The sequence below is a fragment of the Pinus tabuliformis genome, chromosome X, assembly GCF_031772625.1.
Source record: "Pinus tabuliformis cultivar Carrire ecotype Pingquan chromosome X, CPIR1, whole genome shotgun sequence".
NCBI lineage: Eukaryota > Viridiplantae > Streptophyta > Pinopsida > Pinales > Pinaceae > Pinus > Pinus tabuliformis.
This window is the reverse complement of record NC_142308.1, coordinates 1279387781-1279408449: the sequence shown is the minus strand read 5'-3', so window position 1 is coordinate 1279408449 and position 20669 is coordinate 1279387781.

Below are 20669 nucleotides of genomic sequence, written 5' to 3'. Positions count from 1 at the left end.
ATCATTATTAACTATTAACTATTAATTATTATATTCATAACATTGTCTTCCCCTTAGAAAAGCTTTGTCCTCAAATCTTATTGATGAAAAGGATTGATATCTTTTTGTCTCAAATTTCTTCTCGTCTCCAAATTGTCATCTTTGATGATACAAGAAAATATGAAATTTCGAGTGTGGTATATAATTGTTGTGATGTGAAATAATCTAAAATCTCAAATTAACCTTTTGTGGAATCTTGTAGTTACTAGAAACTTGGGATGAATTGTTATCATAACATTGGATTATGTTGACATCGATATTCTTTAGAACATAAGCCAATTTATTCTAGTCTGACAAATATGAATATGTAGACTGGTTGACATGTCATCTTTTATGATTTAGGTGTCGATAAGGAGTTCTTGTGACCCATTATCCTGATTGTGGAGATTTATTGATTTATTTGATTTTCTCCACATACTGAAGTCACCTGGTTAATGACTGAATCTTAAATTGAAATGTCTTTCGTTTGAACTGCAACATCTAAATATGACTTCAACTGGTTTGTTATCTTATTGGGTTTTGATGCTAATTGGATCAGTATGTGTCCCCTTTTCGTCAGTTTCTGGTAAATTTCCATTGAGTTTCTTATTGAGAGTTTCCTTTTCTTGTTCGAATTTGTGATTCATAGGTTTATAATTCTTGACTTGTGCAAATAGTTTCTGACTATGATTTTTTAACTGAGAAATTTCTTCATTTTTATTAGAGATGACTTCTTCAAGTTCTTTCTACTTCTTTGATATTGTATTTTTTTCTCTTGAAGTGTCAATTTCAAAAAATCTTTAAAATCTACTGATGAAGGAATTATTGATTTTGACTTCATTGTCATGTCTTAGAATGTGATCATTTTCTTCTTATAACAAATCATAAAAAAAATATGTGTTTAACATGAATGTACCCCATTCTCTAAACCAAGTTAAACTGCGAAATATGTCAATCGTGTTGTTAAACATAATTATGACGCTAAATTGAGACATACATTCATAATGATCAATTGACACTTGTAAATCGCTAATTTCATACTCTATCGCGCCAAAAATATATTTTTCTTCAATTATATTTGGCTCTAGAATTAATAGTTGATTCACCAAATCAATACTGGTGCAATTTTCCTCATTTCTTGTGCAATTTTCCTCGATGTCAAATTTGATGAGACGAGACCTACGTCTCCATTCATGGATATGATCGGAGATATGAGTGGAGGTCGTCAACTACAAAGATGTTAAGAGATGGGTTCCAGTGTCGTACTAGATAGGTAATTGGAAATGGGTGAGGAAAGCCATGGCCAGTGAATTGAAATCTTGGAAAGCACCTCAAGGGAGATCGATCTACCATTTAGCGGCAGCATCTGTCAAAGTGCGTTGCAAAAGACACAATCAGATTGAATCATCAACCCAAGAGTTAGAGGAATACTAAAGGTGGTATGTCATAACATGCTCCTGGGGGTCTTATCCAGATTTACCTTTTAACTTAGGACAGTCAATTGATATTTTAATTGGTGATGGTGGCCAATATGGTGAGTGAAGTATTGGGTCATTCGAAAGCCGTGACACATGCAACAATTCCAACGTTGCCAAGAATGGAAGTTGTGGATTATATGGGGTATAAGGTCTCTGGTATGCACCAAATTAAGTGTTCCAACCCTGCCAAGGTTGGGTCTGTCCCCACTGTGGTGGGTTTTGACCATAAGGAGGTTGACCATATAGAACGTATGGAGTCTGGTAAAGACCATATGGAACGTATGGAATCTGCAAGGCATACTGACCATACTATTGCTAGTAGAGTATCTATTGCGACTGTAGTTGTGGTTACTGGTAAGGCTCATGTTGTGATTGAAAGGGAACTTGCAGCTACGACTGTTGGTAAGGTCCCTGTTGTGATTGAATGGAAACCCACGACTACGATGCTGGTAAGGTCCCTGTTGGGATTGAAAGAAACCTGCGGTTGTGGCTACTGGTAAGTTACCTGCTGGGGGTGGAAAGGACCCTGTGGTTGTGACTGCGGGTAAGGTTCCTGTTGCAGTTGGACATGAATTTGTGACCACAGAGGGGGATTACTAGTCCCAAGAGGATGGGAAGGATTGGGGCCATACTACATTTGGGGACTTCCCTGCTGATTGGGAGGAACTCCCAATAGTGGAAGTTGGGGATGTTGAGAGCGAGTAGGAACATATGGCTATTGGTAGGAAGGTTGAGTCAAGGAGACTTGGTGACCTTTTAAGGGGCTCCCTGTGAAAGTACATGATACAGATGGAATTGACATTCCACATGTTGTATCTCTGAGATAATAATGGTCAGCTATTATTCTAGAGCATCTAAGATAACTGTTTTGGGGGTTTTTGTTTTGATTTGGGAGACCAATTAATAAAACAAATATAGAAATGATATACCTAACCCTTTGAATAATATCAATATCTCAGTAAAGGGTTGGTATAAAATTTCACACAGTGATAAAGCTTGAGTACTGGTGAGTAGAAAACAAAAATAATATGATTATCACAATTCTCAGATAGATAATTACATAATCATAAGTGTGAAAACCTTTGACCGATGTTCAGAAGTTTCAAGAGAATATGCTTATGCTTACAATGAGATGCTGATGATTTATTGATTGAGAGGGAGTTAATTAAACAGACAGTCCACTAATCCATTCTCTTTAATGATTATCACTTTAGAAAGCTTATAGGAATAGATTAAGACACAATTATTCCTACCTATTTATCTCTGTAAAGTCATAAGAATATGAAGAAAAAAATAATGAGTGATACTGGAAAAACTTACATGAAACACAAACTGTGCAAAATAGAATTCAGAATCCTTTGCTTCGTATTGAGGTTCCAAAAACGTCAAGTACATCAAATATCTAGAAATGCTTCATCAAGGGTTCAACCCATGATAACTCGTGAAGAGAGTTATTTATACAAGAGTAGGACGAAAAATATCTTGAACTGCTTTTACAAAAATATATTATTTACACAATAAAAAATAAAATTGTCTAATGATCTGGCACTACTTTAGTGCTGTGCTGTTTGATGAAATATCACTTAAAAAGTTGAAAGGAGGTTGAAGCTAGTTAATTGTTCCTTCAAAAGTTGAATGTTGTTCAATTATCCTTAATTAAGTAAATCTGTTAATTCTTCCCAACATTTCTTATCTGGGATAGAAATGCTTGTTATCCTTTGTAGATTTCATCCATCTCGGTGTATTTATTAAAAGAGGGCTTTACCTAAAATATATTCTTGATTTCATTCGAGATGAAGAAAGAATCCTTGATTGTTTTTATTATGAGAGTTGTATCGTTGATCCTATGTTTTAATAGTCAATGGCCTCCATAGTTGTCTTCTTCTTTATTCCTTGTGTAATGGTCTTCTTCTCTGAATATAGACTTTTTAACAGTTTTCTTGTTGAGTCTTAGAATAAACAGACTCTGTGACTGATATCAGAGTTGTCTATCCAATGCTCAAGTATTCGGTTGATTACCTGCAAAACACAACAATAATTAAGAAAACATAGGTTTAGGAGGAAGGCGATTGATGGCTTTGTTTACACAGGGACACCTGAGGAAGGAGTTGTAGTAGCGTCCTTAACGTAATTGGAGGTCAAATGGCATCACAGAGGTTCAGGGTAGCACTGAAGGATTTTAATGGTTTAAACTGTGAAACGGGTGAAAGGAATGAAAACAAGAGTTTTTGAGGTTTTAAAGTGTAACGAGAAAGTTTTTAATATGGCGTGAATGTTTGCATAATCGGCGGTTTATTGGGTTGGCGAGGAGGCGGATTTAAAGGGTTGTCGCACCGCTTATGAGGCGAAGGTGGTTTTGAAGAGGGCTCACTCGATATACTTTAGAGCGTGACACGTAGCCTCAAGGGGGTCGGGGAAAACTGCTTTATTGGATGAGTATTGTGCGGGCATCGGGCGCGACTGATATGGATGTGGAGCATTGGATTAGACAGGAGTTGATCTAACAGTAGTCAGGTGAGGGAAGCGAGCGAGCGATAAAGCATGGGCTTAGGGAGGGGCCCAACGCTTTAAGCATTGGCGGTAAGGGATTATTGAAGGTTAATGATGGGTTTAACATTAATCGGGTAGAGCTTAATGAAGTGACATGGAGTGGAGGTAAATGGGTGTTTATCGTAATAGTGGGGAATGAATGGTTATAAAGGATATGATAGGCAGGTGTAGGTCCAGGTGATTTAGTGAATAAAGGGATAGAATATCGCAAATCACATTTTCTTACACCTGATGGTTCATTCCCTTAAGAGTGATGCGATGCAATAATATCTACGGTCAAGAACTGCAGCCATCCAACGGTTGACAACATTATCGGACATCGCACTTTTCTTCCGCCCAATGCTTCATTGCATTATGAGTTATGCGATGCAATAATATACTTTAGGAAATAATCCTTTCAACATTTCAAAACCTTTAACTTCTACCTGCCCTTCTGTTCCTAACATTTTGCTTATTCTTTTAGAGTGAATTTGAACTAGCAACTCAATATTTCTTTTTATAAACAATCTAACTCTATTTCTAAACTTATATCATCTAAGGGCTCAGATTAAGCTTATGAGCTCCTTTTATTTTCTCTACCTAACTATGATCTACCAAGATTAAATTGTTTGGACAAATTTTATTCTTTGATCTATAAACATAAAATTCAAAGCATGGAATAACCAAGATTAAACAGTTTGATTACCATGGATTGTGGCATGAATAACATCTTGCACACAATTATTATTATGCATAAAAGTAAATAGTAGTGGCATTTAGACTTGCACACTTTCATGGTTTATTTTTGTTTTCTTTTCTGTCTAACCTAGAATTTTATTTTGCCTTTATTTTTTAGGGCATCTACTGTAGCATTTTCTTTGATATGGACATATTTATTCAAAAATTTTCCTAACATTTTTTATTCAATATTCCTTTTGTCCATATCCTATCTTAACATTTTGTATATACATTTTCATTTTTTGTCTAATTTATTCTAACTTACCAAAACCAAAAAATGCTACAACATCGGCTCCAACTGGGGACTATTTTCTCCTGTAGAATGAAGAGAACCTGCAGATACATGTGCCTTCTCCTCGGGCTCTGGAGTCTTTGCTGTAAAAAATCTCACTGACAGCTGAAAAATAAAAGAAATTAGAAAATTTACAATGAAATGTATCCCAACTTCTTAGTACTGAATGAAATGTTTGAGAAAACTTCCATTTACAGGATAAGTAGAATATTGTCCCTCAAGATTTTGCAGCACAAATGTGTTGTTACCCTTTACTTCAGCAATTGCTAATGGACCAAACCATAGGTTGTCAAACTTACCAGGATTTCACTTTTCCTCCCTCATGGAGTCCCATCTTAGAACTAGGTCACCTTCTCTGAAGTCTATTTCCCTGGCTCTTCTGTCAAACAGCCTTTTCATCTTATTTTGATACTTCGTCAATTTGTATTGAACACCATCTATGCTTTCATTTAGTTCAATAATTTGATTTATCCTTCTTGAAAAATCATTAGGTTCATCTGTTGAGTCCTACAAGAATTTTAAAACCAGGAAAGCCAAATTGGTGGGAAAAAATGCATCTTTCCCATAGACTAACTGAAAAGGATATTTATTAGTAGATCTTTTTGGAGTTATTCTGTTTGCCCATACTGCATAACTAAATGAGAGTCTCGACTCTTTTTGTGATATGCTAGGGTCTTTTTTATTACCTTTACCAGACTTTTATTTGAAGATTCTGCGAGTCCATTACCTTGAGGGTAGTATGGAGTTGAATGATGTAACTGAATCTGATATTTCTGGCAAAACTCAATCATTTTAACACTAGAGAATGTTGCTGCATTATCTATGACAATTTGAGTTGGGCAACCAAACCTAGATAAGATGTTTTCTTCAATGAACTTAATTACTACTGAATCAGTAGCATTTCTTACTAGAATTGCTTCCACCCATTTAGTGAAGTAGTCTGTTGCTGTGAGAATCCATCTGTGCTGATTACTTGAAGTGGGATGTATTTCTCCAATAAAATCTAATCCCCATTGAAGGAAAGGTGCTGAGATTATTGATGGTTCTAGTGGAAGAGCTGCTAGTTTCTGCTTACGAGCAAACATCTGACAAGGAACACAACTTTTGACCTTTGCCCCTACTTGCAAAAGAAATGTTGGCCAATAAAATCCTCCCCTTAATATCTTGTATGTTGTTGCTTTCCAAGCATAATGTCCTCCACAAAATCCCGCATGGAATTGATCAATGATTCCTTCAGTTTCTGATTCTGTTAAACATAATAGCAAAATATTCAATGGATCTTTCCAGTACAAATTTGCATTTATGATGCAGTACTTGACTGCTTTCAATTTAAGACTTTTACACTGGGCTTTGGAAAATGATGTTGGGCATTCAAAATGGAGGAGAAAATTTACAATGTCTCTAAACCAATATGAAAATAGAAATTTTTCATCAATATGTAAAGGGCTTATCTAATCATAAGGTAAAGGTTCTTGTGGATTCTTTTCTTTAGGTTGAAGAGAAGGTTCTTGTCGATTCTCCCCTTGTATAATTAGGAAAGGTTCTCGTGGATTCTTTCCTTGTGCAAGGACATAAGGTTCTTGAGGATTCTTCCCCTGTACTAGGACAAAAGGTTCTTGTGGATTCTTCCCCTGTACTTCTAAAATAGAATTGATTCCAAGCACTTTGCAATTGGATTCTGCTAGAAGCTTGGCTAATCCCTAGCCTTTTACTAGCTTTTTAGTTTTGATAGTTAGATCAAACTCAAGTATTTGAGTGATCCACCTACCTCTTTTCCCATCAGTGTCAGGTTGGGTTAAAACAATTTTTACAGCACCATTAGGAACATAAGCAGTAATACGTGAATGTAGGACATACATCCTGAAAGATTTCAGGGCTTGAATGAGGGCATATGATTGCTTCTCAATTATGTCATACTTAAGCTCGACATCTCTCATAACCTTACTGAAAAAGGCTATGGGCTGGTCATGGGAATTTTCATTCTTTTGTAATAGGATAGTAGCAAGGGTTGTTTCTAAGGCAAAAGAAAAGATGATAAATGGTTTAGTATAATTAGGGTTGGCCAAGGTGGGAGCTTCAGAGATAGCTTTCTTGATCTGATCAAATGCATGCTTGGAATAGTCAGTCCATTTAACTTCATGATCCTTTTGGAGCATGTGAGTTATATATTTTACAATCTCTGCATAATTTGGGATGAATCTCCTTAAAAAATTAATCTTACGCAGAAAAGCTTGAATTTCTTTCTTGTTTCTAGGTAAGGTCAATGTTTCAATGGCAGACACACACTTAGGATCAATTACCACTCCTTCCTTTGAGATTATATGGCCTAATAGTTTTCCTTCTTTAATAGAAAACAAATACTTTTTAGGGTTCAATGATATCCCAGATTTCCTACACCTGTCAAAAACCATGTTCAAGTGCTTTAGATGTTTCTGATCAGATTTAGAAAAAACAGTAATGTCATTAAGATAAATAACTAAAAATTTGTTTACCTGACCCATGAAAGCTACAAACATAGCTCTCTGAAATGTTGCTCTAGCATTTGATAAGCCAAATGGCATCCTAGTGTACATAAATGTACCCCAGGGTGTAGTGAAGGTTGTGTTTTCCCTGTCTACTGGATTAAGATTCACCTAATTATAACTTGAAAAATCATCAAGCATAGAAAGTCTTTGTGCTCCTAAAACAATTTGAAGTAACTGATCCATCTTGGGCAAAGGGTAATTATCCTTTAATGATGCTTTGTTCAAATTTATAAAGTCCACACAAAGCCTAATTTATCCATTCTTTTTCCTCACTGGAACTAAATTTGCAACCCAATTAGAATATCTAAGAGGGAGAATGATCTAGGCATCTAAAATTTTCTTAATTTCCCTTTCGACAATTGGTAAAAGGGTTGGATTAATCCTACTAAGTTTTTGTTGATAAGGAACTGCTTCTGGCTTCAAAGGGATCTTATGCTGTATTAATGAAGTATCATAAGTTTTTAGATCAGCATAGGTCCAAGCAAAAACATCCTTATAATTTTGAAGTAACTTAAGATATTGAGTTTTAATCTTAGGGTCTAGAGATGCACAGATTTTGATGCTTTTGACATCATCATTTGTTCCAATGTTAATTTCCTCTATATCCCCTTTCGAAGAAATGGATTGAGGATTTCAGAGAACATCATTTTAATCAAACAATTTTTCTAAAGGTATCAAACCTTTTGGAATAAAATTGTTAGACAATTGAATAATATTATGATTTGCAATTTTTGAACTGAAATCTGAAGTATCATTTTCACTTATATTTTCATTTATTTGGGATCTATCTTCATCAATTTGTAGAAGAGAAAATTGATCTACAAGTTGTAGAAAGTATTTCAAGTGTTCATCATCTTCAAATATCTACCAGTGTTTTAGATTGTCTGGGATAGATGGTCTATACTTGACTCGTATTTGGTAGAGTACATTAGTCTGATCCGGAATTTTGAATGAACTAGCAGAAACAGTTAAGGAATTTGCATGAATATTCTAATCTCTTGAATATAAGTCAAATTAAAGGCATGAAAGAAGTTTTCAACTAAATCCCATACTTTATTTCGATAAGACCTAAGTCTAGGATGTTTAGTCTGGCAAATGCTTCTCACTTGTTTGACAATAAGCTCTGAATCAGTAAAAACACTTAAGTTTCGAACCTTTAAGCTTTTGGCTAATTGCAATCCTAAAAGGAAAGCTTCATATTCAGCCACATTATTTGTAACTTTGAAGTTGAGCTTACATGATTGGGTAATGTTTTCTTTTTCTGGTGATATTAGAAATACTCTAGCTCCTGATCCATCTTTTGTACAGGAGCCATCAAAGAATAGTTTCCATATATCAGTTTTATTTGGTACTAGACTTTCAATTACATCTTCAATTTTAACTTGAGTTTCATGCACTTGGTTTGAAGAGAGTTGAAAGAAACCAAAATCTTGGTCAATTGCATAAATGGGATGGTTCCTTGGTCAATCCGTTTTACAAACAATGTGCACAAATCTCACCTCCCTATATAATCTTAGTTGTTCTCCCCCATAAACTTGAATAGTAGCATAAGACATATCCATCTCAAGAGTTCCCCCTAATTTGGCACAACAAGACCTTGAAAGGAGTATTCCAAATTTGGGAGGGATATTTGTGATAACTATATCAAGTGCTATACTTTTCATTGGAATTTGGGCAAGGGTGACTACTAAATCATTAATCAATCCTAAGCAAGGTACCCTTTTAGAATCAAAGGTGTACAAATCATGATAGGATCTAGTTATGCCAAGTTTCAAATGATCCATGATAGTTTTTGGCATGAGGTTATGTGATGCTCCAGAATCAAGCATACAATTATACAACATGGAATCATGTGTCTTAAGAGTTACATAGAAAGGAGGCACTATTTCATCTATCATATCTGAGCTTGGGCCAAAAAAAAACTGATGGTTTTTCATCTTGCAAACTAATGATATCACCTTCAGTATCAAACGAGGTATTTTGTATCCATTTGGAGACCTGATTTTTATACCCAGGGTTTTTAGAAAGTTCTGAAAGAGGAATTGAAATTTTAACTCTTTCTAACTCTTTTTCAACATTAAAAGTAGTCGATGCATTTTTGTCATTTTGAGGAATATCAATTGGTTGTTCTAATGGTTGAATAAAAGTTGTTTGAGTTTGAGAAGCTTTGGCACGAGGTTCAATTACTGGAGTTTCCTTAGGAGGTCTTCTAGGGCTAGGCCTAGGCCTAAAAGGTCATATCTTTTGTTCAACTCTGCAATTAAAAATTCAGAGAAGGCATGGTATTTAGAAAGCTGTGAAGATTCTTGATCTTCTTGAACTTGATTTTGTTGTGTAAGAGGAATAATAATTGTTTGATCAAAGAAAGTATCCAAATTATTTATATCTTTAGTGATGGCCATAGTATTATCATCAGGTTGCTGATCATCTATCAACAAAGGAGTAGGAACCTATTGATCATTACTAGGTCTCTGAAGAATTCGTAATGGTGGATTTCTTTGATATTGACCTTGATTTTGATTTTGGGGTCTGGAAACTATTTGTTGAGTTGTCTTAGGTTGAGTCTCAATCTTGGAAATTCTATTAGATAGATTTCTAAGAAGAGAAGTTATTTCATCTATTTTAGAATCTTCAGTTTTATTCTTAGAGGAACTAGAAGCCTCTGGTGTCGATTTGAGTTTTCTTTGGGCATTTTCCTCTTTAGCTTTCAAAGTAGTTGAAGTAGCCTTGTTTTCTTCTACCTCAATAGCATTTGTTTTCATATCTTCAAGAGTTCTTGAAGTTCTCTCTCTCAGCATAACAACAAAATCATCATCAAAGGCTTTAGAAAATCTAGACTTTGCTACTGCTACAAGGGATTTATAATCAGTGGGCATTTTATGGTAAATCTTATTGAATCTTTTGATAAAGTCTGATACAAGTTCACCAAAATTTATTTTAAGTTCATCAAACTTAGTAAGAAAGTAAAGAGGATCCTTTTTCACACCCCACTGGTTTTTAAATATAGTTGTAAGTTCTTCTCAATTTCTAATGGTATTTGCAGGTAACTGCCTAAACCAAATTGTTACATTTCCTTCAAGCGATTGTAAAAACAACCTCATGTAAACATTTTCTCGTTCAATATTCATGTTATCTGAAAAGTCTAAAAAGGTTTGAAGATGGTCTTTAGCAGAAGGACCGATCTCTCCATTATACCTGGGAAGGTATTTCAAGTATCTAGCTGGGAATGCATCGAGATTAGGAGGTAAGACTAAAGCTACATATCTAGCCTATACAATAGATTGGAAAGCCATAGTGGGAGGTGTTGTATGAGGTGTTTGTGTGGATGTAGAAGTTGAAGAAGATGAAGAAGAGGTTGAAGAATGTGATTGAGGGGTTCAAGAACTAGTTGGAGGTGAAGAAGGAGGGGATCTCCTGAGTGATTTCAAAGGAGTCCTAAGAACTAACTTTTGGACCTGTGGATGAATACCTTCCTTTGTTTCAAATAGTGGATTTGAATACACAGAGAAGTTCTCTTCGGGTTGTTCAGAAGTAGAAGCTTCAGGTTGTCCAAAAGTTGGAGGAAATGAATAAGTGGTAGGGGACATGAAATCTGTTGGTATATATTCTAGTAAATTAACACCAAAGTTAGATTTAGTTTTAGGAGATCTTGGTGGCAGTGAGGCTTTTGGATGAGTTTCAAATGAATGAATGAGGAATGCTGATTTAAAATCAACTCCTCTCCTCAAGAGTTCAGTAACCCTAGGTGATAGGTGAGAGTAATCTAGACTGGATGGAATGTTACTATAAGGATCAAATGATGGTAAATCTTCAGAATGTAAGACTGAAGAAGAAGAAGAAGAAGAGGGTTGATGTCCCCTTTTAGTACTGGCTTTTCTGGGAATTTTTTCAGGATCTGACAAAGGATCAACTAGGTTACCCTCTGAACGAGATCTGGTGTGCTTAAAAGGTGCCAGTTTGAGAGAGTGGAGTCGCCAGGTGAATGATTTTAACCTTTCTAGACCTTTAATCACCTTAATGGAATAGAATACATATCGTTGCCCAATGAAAACTTAATGGAATTCGAGTCCCTGGCAACGACGCTAGTTTGATGTTGTACCTCTGAGATAATAATGGTTAGCTATTGTGCCAGAGCATCTAAGATAAATGTTTTGTGGGTTTTTGTTTTGATTTGGGAGACCAATGAATAAAACAAATATAGAATTTATATACCTAACCCTTTGAATAATATCAATATCTCAGTAAAGGGCTGCTATAAAATTTCACACAGTGATAAAGCTTGAGTAGTGGTGAGCAGAAAACAAAAATAATATGATTATCACAATTCTGAAATAGATAATTACATAATCATAAGTGTGAAAACCTTTGACCGATGTTCAGAAGGTTCAAGAGAATATGCTTATGCTTACAATGAGACGCTGATGATTTATTGATTCAGAGGGAGTTAATTAAACAGATAGTCCATTAATTCATTCTCTTTAATGATTATCACTTCAGAAAGCTTATAAGAATAGATTGAGACACAATTATTCCTACCTAATTATCTTTGTAAAGTCATACTGGAAAAACTTACATGAAACACAAACTGTGCAAAATAGAATTCAGAATCCTTTTCTTCGTATTGAGGTTCCAGAAAACTCAAGTACATCAAATATCTAGAAATGCTTCATCAAGGGTGCAACCCATGATAACTCATGAAGAGATTTATTTATACAAGACTAGGACGAAAAATATCCTAAACCGCTTTTACAAAAATAGATTATTTACACAATCAAAAATAAAATTATCTAATGATCTGGCACTGCTTTAGTGTTGTGCTGTTTAATGACATATCATTGAAAAAGTTGAAAGGAGGTTGAAGCTAGCTGACTGTTCCTTCAAAAGCTGAATGTTGTTCAATTATCCTTAATTAAGTAAATCTATTAATTCTTCCCAACATTTCTTATCTGGGATAGAAATGCTTGTTATCCTTTGTAGATTTCATCCATCTCAGTGTATTTATTAAAAGAGGGCTTTACCCGAAATATATGCTTGATTTCATCCAGGATGAAGAAAGAATCCCTGAGTGTTTTTATTATGAGAGTTGTATCGTTGATCCTCTGTTTTAATAGTCAAGGCCCTACATAGTTGTCTTCTTCTCTATTCCTTGTGTAATGGTCTTCTTCTCTGAATATAGACTTTTTAACAGTTTTCTTGTTGATTCTTAGAATAAATAGTCTCTGTGACTAATGTCATGTTGTCTATCCAATGCTCAAGTCTTTGGCTGATTACCTGCAAAACACAACAATAGTTAAGAAAACAAAGGTTCAGGAGGAAGGCAATTGATGGCTTTGTTTACACAGGGACACCTAAGGAAGGAGTTGTGGTAGCATCCTGAATGTAATTGGAGGTCAAATGGCATCGCAGAGGTTCAGGGTAGTGCTAAAGGATTTTAATGGTTTAAACTGTGAAATAGGCGAAAGGCACGAAAACAAGAGTTTTCAGGGTTTTAAAGTGTAACGAGAAAGTTTTTAATATGGTGCGAATGTTTGAATAATCGACAGTTTATCGGGTTGGCGAGGAGGCAAATTTAAAGGGTCGTCGCACTGCTTATGAGGCGAAGGTGGTTTTAAAGAGGGCTCACCTAATATACTTTAGAGCGTGACACATAGTCTCAGGGGGGTCGGGGAAAACCGCTTTATCGGACGGGTATTGTTCGGGCATCGGGCACGGCCGATATGGATGTGGAGCATTGGATTAGATGGGAATTGATCTAATAGCAGTCAGGCAAGGGAAGCGAGCGGGCAATAAAGCATGGGCTTAGGGAGGGGCCCAACGCTTTAAGCATTGGCGGTAAGGGATTATTGAAGGTTAATGACGAGTTTAACATTAATCGGGCAGAGCTTAATGAAGTGACGTGGAGCAGAGGTAAACGGGTGTTTATCATAATAGCAGGGAATGAATGGTTATAAAGGATATGATAGGCGGGTGTGGGTCCAAGTGATTTAGTGAATAAAGGGATAGAATATTGCAAATCACATTTTCTTATGCTTGATGGTTCATTCTCTTAAGAGCGATGCGATGCGATAAGATCTACGGTCAAGAATCCGCAGTCATCCAACAGTTGACAGCATTATCACACATTGCACATCACACTTTGCTTCCGCCCAATGGTTCATTGCGTTATGAATTATGCAATGCGATAATATACTTTAGGAAATAATCATTTCAACATTTCAAAACATTTAACTTCTACCTACCCTTCTATTCCTAACATTTTGCTTATTCTTTTAGAGTGCATTTGAACTAGCAACTCAGTATTTCTTTTTATTAGCAATCCAACTCTATTTCTAACCTTATATCATCGAAGGGCTCAAATTAATCTTATGAGCTCCTTTTATTTTCTCTACCTAACTATGATCTGCCAAGATTAAACTGTTTGGTCATATTTTATTCTCTAATCTATAAACATAAAATTCAAAGCATGGAATAACCAAGATTAAACAATTTGATTACCATGGATTGTGGCATGAATAACAAGTTGCACATAATCATTATTATGCATAAAAGTAAATAGTAGTGGCATTTAGACTTGCACACTTTCATGGTTTATTTGTGTTTTCTTTTATGTCTAACCTAGCATTTTATTTTGCCTTTATTTTTTAGGGAATCTACCCTAGAATTTTCTTTGATATGGACATATTTATTCAAAAAATTTCCTAATAATTCTTATTCAATATTCTTTTTATCCATATCCTATCTTAACATTTTGTATATACATTTTCATTTTTTGTCTAATTTATTCGAACTTATCAAAACCAAAAAATGCTACAACACCACCCGGGTTAGAAATAACACCAGTGGGTTGCTTTTACTCCCAATGTGCGAGGAGGGGATCCATAGTTCGTGTTAGCACTCCACAGTTCTCCCAAGGTTGAGAAGGAGACCAAAGGAGGTAACCTCAAACCAATCTTTAGACTTCGTAGCTAGACCTACCAAGCTAGAGAGGGATCTCTCAAGAATCTCACAGCCAATGCAGCGACTTGAGAGGAAATTAGATGTTAGGCTAGATATTAAGCTCACTAGGGTTTTATTTTAGGGTTTGCTGGATGAAGCTCATAGATCTAGGAACTAGGCTAGGGTTTCAAATCATCAATTGCATAGATATAATGGGCCAAGGTAGGCATGATCAATGACAGAATTAGGTTGTCATGGTGGTGTAGGGTTGAAAAAGTAAAGGATCAGAATGAGAATGTAACCATGAATTCACTCATCAGAAAAAATAGAACACTAGCATGAAAATCTCACAAAAATAGAGCATATAACTTATGAATTTTTCTTAAACACCTATGAGATGATCACAAGAAATCATAGATATGGTATAAAGGAGAAATATGTATTCAATTTGATGATAAAAAGAGAAAAATAGTGCCAAACAAGAATACCACAAGAATCCCAAGATAATAGTTGCAATTGTCTGTTGTATTACTACAAAAAAGTGTAGAGTAGCTGCAAGCTATGATTCTCAAACATCCAACCCTCTCTATCACTTAGATCAGGCTACATATAGACCAAAAACACATTCCCCCTCTCAGGGGTTGAATCCACCATCATAGGAACTATTTACAAGAATATCTCCAACCATACCTAAGACTAGGGAGGTTAGAAACCAACTCCCAATTTGGCCCAAACTGATTCACTTTAACTTTACAAGCATTAATGAGCATGAATCTACACTAATTTGACATTTACAAGCTTAATTACAATCATTTACATCATTTCAACTCAAAACAAGACAAATTACATCATGAGATATGGAATTTGAATGAAGAAACTTGAAAATTTGACCTACTAGCGAAAGCACAGCGAATTCTCTCAGAAGTGCAATGTGTGAGACAAAAGCGCAATGTGTGGCTTGTGGAGGCCTTTTGAGGGACTTTCCCCTATCCAATTGCCGATATGAAAGATGATGGAGATAGCTTAGGATGTCTTCTAGGTGCCTGAACCTTCAAGCCTGCAAAAACACTTCTCTAAGGCTTCCAAAAAATTATTTTCCCAATACTTCTCCAGAAGCACAGCGAGGGGCTGAAAAAGGAGGCAGAAACATGTTTTTTGAACTATTTTTTTACTTTTTCTTCAGTTTCAAAGGCTGAGATGGCAAACCAAGTCCACATATGCAATTTAATTACCAAGATCTATCCAACCATGTGAAAAATCCATCATTTGGAGGTCCCTAGAAGAAGCGCAGCGTGAGCTCGTTGCACTTCTGTGCACCATGATTTTTCAAAACTGCAAAAAAAAACCCAAAATCATCAAAATTTGTAAAATTTCTTCAAAATTGTTCCTTTTTCTTCTTGAATGATGAGTTAAACAATCAATTATGCATTAGCAAGTAATTCAAGGTTGTCTCCTTTTTTTAGCTCTTTTAGGGTTTTCTTTAGCTTCTTTTTCATACTCTTAACCCTAATTTTGCAAATTGGGTTCTTGATGAAGTAGTGCCTTGCCATGTGCCTCTGAAGCTGTGAAACTCTATTTTCCTTCCTCAGGAGATTCTCCAAGTGATCATTTACCTTCTCAAGCAAATATTCTCTATCGTTGTCAATCTCAGCTACAACAAGATCTTTTTATACAAATGAAGGAGATGGCTCCTTGTCTTCAACCTACTCTTCTAAAACAATCACTTCTTTTCATGTGTCCTTTACCTTGCTGGGTGATGGATGATCTTATGAGGTATCATTTTGCATCAATCTCACCTTCAAAGTCCTTTTCCCTTGTCTCAAAAAGGCCACCAAGTAATTTTCCTTTGCTAAATCATCCTTGAGTGCTTGAATTTGTACATGTTGTTCCTTGATAACATTTGCATCTATCCTTTCTTCTGGGTCCGAGATTAATTTTTCATGAGGAATTTCCTCGTAATATTAATGCATGGGTGAGTGCCTAGGTGACTGCTCATTTCCTTCATGAATTTGCTCAGCTGAAGTTTCCTTAGGCAATTGTCTCGCTGATGTCCTAGTCATAGTTCTAGGTGTAACTGCCTCTTTAATGATCTCAGGGGAAAAAACTAATCTCTTCCCCTTCTTGTAGGTCTGTGTGATCTCTGCCCTAGGTGTCCTTCTCACTGAAAATTTGCTATATGAGCCAACCTCTTGTGGCCTTAATGGTGATGGAGCACTGTGACTGGTAGGTTGACTAGTAGTAGGTAAAAACACTGATGATTGTATGAATTTCTCCCATGATATGTTAACTTGTGCAAGCTGATGTAGAACAATGAATTTGACCAAGCCATGGCAGAAAAGGTTTTCTTAGTGATCTCTCCCTTTTCTTTGTACTTTCTCTGTCATCTTGACAAGGCTTCTATACAGGTATTGAGGTAGATTGAGAGGTTTGATTGTTGTGAAATGCATCAACAACCTAATGTGGTATTGGTACAATCTAGAAAACCTCCCTTCACATGTAAAGTACTTCATAATCATCTTCATCAATGGAGCATACCTGTCAAGAAACTTTTTGAAAGGAAAGATGTGTGTTGGAGCATTTTTGTAGTGTGACTTTAAGAAAACCTTGTAATTCTCAATGTCCAAATCCATCCCTTTAAACTAGATTTCTCCATGGTTAGGGATTCCTATGGCTGAGGCTATAAAATATGTTGAAATAGTGAACTCAACCCCTGCTATGTTGACCTTATCCCTCTTGAAGTTGGTGGAAAAAAGGCTTGTCAATCTGGCATGGAAACCTACCTCCTGAATTCTTTCACAAAACCCTAGACAACCCACATTTTCAAAGGACTTCTTGATAAATGATGAGGCCATGATTTCATGGGTGTGAGCTGGCTCAAATCTAGACACTTGCCCTCCCTTATTGTACTTTTTCTACTCATTTTCCATGGTTTCAATTTTCATGGTAAAACCCTAGCTAAGTAAGAAGGAAGGGTAGGGTTTGCTTTAGGAAAAGAGGGGAAAAGGGACTATTCTAGTGAGGAAAGAGAATAGAGGGGTTAAGGGCTATGTAAATTAATGGGAAAATTCTGGGGGGTAGGGATAGGTGTTAGGGAGTGTAGGGAAGTGGAAATTCTTAGAAAGAGTGAGGGGAAGGGGTGGGAATGTGTAAAACACAGTCCTAACCTAGAAACTGCCAGAAGCGCAGTGTAGGCTAGAGTTTGTTAGGAAAACAAGGGAGATGAAGGGAATGAGTGTAAGGAAATATTAGGGGAGGTATGTAGGGTGTGGGTGAGGGTATTAGAGCAAGGAAACTTGGTATTTTACCATTGCAACAAAGTAAAATCACTGAGAAAACAAAAGCACAGCGAAACCCTAGGAGAGGGATTTTCACTGCATTTCTAGGGAAGCTGATGAGTAAAGGAGGTCACAGGTATTTACTTACTTGCCACAAAGATGTTGGAACATGGAAATTTTGATGAGAACCCTTGTAGATGCTTATTTTTCCCAAATGCTAAAAGTGCAACGAAATTCCAGAAGCGTAGCGTGGGCAACAAAAGCATAGCGTGGGAGGAAAAAAATGTATTTTGAGGATGAAATTCGATGCTCTGGTGGCTAGGATGTAGTTTTGATGATAGAGTGATGCTCAGTAAAGGTGCAATGAACAATAAAAATGCTTGGGTGGTCTTCTTATAAGCTTGAAATCAACTTTTTTTCTTAGGTCATGCAGTGACATCACCTGACTTTTTGGAAAACTGAATGGTAGGATGGTGTGCAACAACTTGTCACTTTATAATGCAGTGTTACATATTCATAAAGAACAAAATATGCCTTAGGAAACCTTTAGAATATTTTTCCTTTTACTACTCCCTATGATGGTGACATGAGGTGATGACATGACTTCTAAATGACAATGATGATATGACCTAATAATGACACCAAATGAATACCTAAAACCATGATTTGGACCTTTAGACCTTTGCAATATGAATGACCATGAAATGATGACCAATACACTCTTTTGGTGACCCATCACAAGGAGTGATTACAAGACCATGATGGCATTTTATGGAGGGAGTAGTAATGACCTACAACTAAACAATGATCAAATTTTATTTGAAACTATAAAAATTTGACCTAGGACACTATCAACCATATTGAAAGAGTACATTTGATCACTAATGACTCGTAGACACTAACAGTTTGCATGGTTTCCACTAGAAGTAGGAGGTATGTAGGGTGGAGGCAGTTGCCCCCTAGATGGTAGAATAGATGAACTCATAGGTTGTCAACTCTGAGTTAGGACCACGATTACTGTGGCTATAGTAGTAGGAGGAGAAGGCCCAAGAGGTACCTACATTTGACCTTTCATTACTGTAGGTTGGGTAGGGGTCTCCGTAGCTGGTGAAACGTTTAGAACAAAAGAGCCAGTAGTAGGAGTGGCACTAGATGACCAAATGGGGTTATGAAAAAGTGAAGTTGCACCATAAGTGTAGGAAAAGGAATCACCGAGAGAGTTATAACCTGGTGCGACCCAGGGTGCACTATAAGCAGGAGTTGCACTTGGCCCACTCGTTATATTGTAGGGAGCGGAAACATAAGGGAAGTTATCAGGAGGAAGGAGTGATTTATGATTAATATCAGTAGCTGGAATATGGTTTTCAGATGTTTTCAAAGGAACACCCTCGGGTAATGACTCTACAGATGGGTTATCACTATTTGTCACCATGTTTGGGAACAATTCTCAAATCAGAACCTGAGACGCTCTAGGAGAAGAATCCAAGGGTATCTTAGGAGTATCAAAAGGAATATATGAATGAAGGGGTGATAAATACAAAAGATCTGGATCAAAGACTAATTCTGAGATGGGTGCATATGGAAAACTTCACGTTATAGTGAGGAAATCATCTTTCTCACAAGGGAATTCTACTCTTTCTTCCCAGAGATTTCAATCATTGAATTCTATCAAATCCTTCCCTCTTGGAATCTCAACTAACCATCATAATACATACTACCGAAACTTGATTTCCACATACTCCAGATTCAATAGAGTATATTATGTTTCTATGAAGTCAATCCAAGCAATGAGCCCCCTACGATCAAATACAAACAATGGAAATAGAAACAACAATAGCCCACATGTCTGTGATGCCAATTCCCTTATTTCCACGAATAAGATGGACACTAAGTTCTTCGAACCTCTCACAAGTACCTACAAGCTTCACTTTCTGGATGAATTCAGTGACATCTGGGTTGAGAACAATGAACATTATAATAAGACATTGGCTTTGAGAAATGGATTTACAAAGCCTTTCTGCAAGGTTTTGTCCATTCATTTTGCATTCGATTCCTTTTACAAGGGAAGAACTTAAGCCAAACAAGCAAGTGCATTTTTCTGTTATGAGTAGGATATGTAGCATTGTGCCTAATTTCACTTTTGTTTTTGTTATTGGACTATGAGAAGTGTTTTGTTCATCATAGATTACTTCCAAGTAGATTCACAAATGATGTTAGACTGAAAATTGATTTGGCAGAACAACTATAAAAGTTTGAATAAGTTTTAGTTCAGAGTAATAATACAAATAAATGGTAGAGATAAATTTATTTATTACTTTTTGTTAGAGGAAGTAATTTATGTTGCAAAGTAAACAGTTCTAGAGAAGCCAACATCTAGATCACATACCATATTCTAACCAGTCACAAAACATCTGGTACCATGTATTTTTCTTAAGAAAAGCAAAGATTTCTCCAGTTAAATTAAACCTATTGTAAAGTTATATTAATTTATTACCTGTTGTTAAAAACAATAAATTATGTTGCAAAGGAAATAATTACAAACTAGACAACATCTAGATCGCATAACGTATCACATATCTCTTCATCTATGCTTTTCTTCCATATGATACCGCCTTACGACGTTTCCTTCACAACATCTGGTGTAATTGTTATTTATTTTTCTTAGGGGCATCTCTTACATGAAAGGGAAGATGTATATTTTTAGAAAAATAGTAAAATAAAAATATAGTATTGAAACAAAAAAAAAAAAAAAATTATATGCCATTGGATAAAGGATCAAATGAAAAATCTTTAAACACAAGTCCACACCTTAAATTGTTAGTCAAAATTCATACCTCAATTGAGGATTTTAAATTACCATGAACAATAATTATTCTTT